We start from the raw sequence: 1819 nt of genomic DNA on the forward strand, positions 1-1819 counted from the left end.
CATGTTGGGGACAGTCAGCTATTTGCCCCTATTTCCAGGATATTATAATATAATATTATATATATATACATATAATATTTTCCTCGCTTGGTAAAAAAAGCTATATTTTAATGCAATAAACCATCAAAACCATCATAAGGAAGATTATAATGCAACTGAATATCTTCTAATCCTCCTAGAATGCAAATGTAACTGTAAATTTGATGAAAATAAACTAAAATACAAGTTATCATACAATATTTATAAAATATACCAGATGAATGTCCATATTTGGCAATATTTACTGTTTAAATGTTGACTTTTATTGGGAGTTATCTTTAAAACACTATTTCTGTCCATACAACCAAGTTCCAACATAACATGACATTGAAATACTGATAAAAACAGGGAATACTGATCAACATTACTGTGACCAAAAGCAAGTACAGGAACATCCCACAGTGACGGGGGATCAATTGATCTGGCTTGAGCAGACCTTTCATTTGATACCCTGGATGTCTATGTAACTCCTACGAGTCACCTGCTAAACCTGCAAAAAAAGACCGGATGTGAAAAAGCGAGACTTCTGCTCTGCAGAAAAGGCGAGAGAAGGCAGGCACACGGCTCCCAGGTACTCTGATACGGCGAGAACTGCAAAAATAAGTCAGTGGTTGTGATTGTATATGTATATTGGCTTGTTTGTTACTTTTATCCAGCTAATTAGTCTGTAATGTTGGTGATTTGAGTGATGTGAGCTGTACAGCTGATTTCAGGGATTGATTAGAGGGGTTGGACCTGAGGGTACATTGTCATTAGTGGATGCTTATAACTTCAGCCATGTACGGTGATTACAGAGCGATTTATCTTGCGATATAGGCTTATTTAGATGCTTGGTGTTTGATGGGTGTTTGGTGTGAATAAAATTGGTTGGTTTGAGCTTCTAGCTGAGCCTCCTAGCTTCACATAGGTGCATGAATAGGGTGACAAAATAATCTGATCTTCCACTGATTACCCATTTGCATTGTGCACTAAAATTGCGTGCTGCCCCCGGTACTGGGGGCTTTGGTGTTTAACAGGTTTTAACCACTTGGCCACTGGATGTCACAGTGTAAAATGTACGCACTAAAAAGCACAATTAAACAAAAAAAATACTTTACTTTTTCAAATAATTCCAACATGCACCACCTCACAGTTGATAGATGTGTGTGAGACCTAAATGACTAAGTAACTGGGACATTTGATGCATGAACATCTCTGGATTAGTGAGGTGAAATCTTTATTTTGTACTTTCCTCCCAAAATAGGTTACAGCGCCATACTTTTAATCCTCCTGCTTGTTACAAACCTGAATTATGAACATACGGTCTCGTGAAAAACAAGCGTAGAGCGTTACGTGAAGCAGGACTTCACAATCATCTAAATTTGCTATTCAGCAAATTGTTGTTTATATTTATGAGGCTCAGGCTTTTTGACTTAAGGAATAAAATATCATCAACAACGAAGATACACCTGGACAATCTAATGCAATCCAAAACAACCTCTATGATGCTATCATGTTTATTAAGTGTTAATTAATTCAATTATATGTTTTTGCATTGAGGTCACAGGTGTCATTGTGTTGGACTGTATTCTATAGTTTAATATTCTGCCGCCTGCATGTGACTAAAACACCTCTCCATATAATACAGTCCAGTACAACACCACATTTAACTCTGGCCTCAAAAATAAATAACTGAATTTACACATTTTCAACAAAGTGTCACCAGAAACAGAACATTATGAGCTTCGGAAAGACAGATGTTATGGCAGGATTGCACAATAGGACAGAGACAACATAATCA

The sequence above is a fragment of the Micropterus salmoides genome, unplaced genomic scaffold (genome assembly GCF_014851395.1).
Source record: "Micropterus salmoides isolate LMB-PRFRI ecotype aquatic unplaced genomic scaffold, ASM1485139v1 Ms_hic_scaffold_20, whole genome shotgun sequence".
Taxonomy (NCBI): domain Eukaryota; kingdom Metazoa; phylum Chordata; class Actinopteri; order Centrarchiformes; family Centrarchidae; genus Micropterus; species Micropterus salmoides.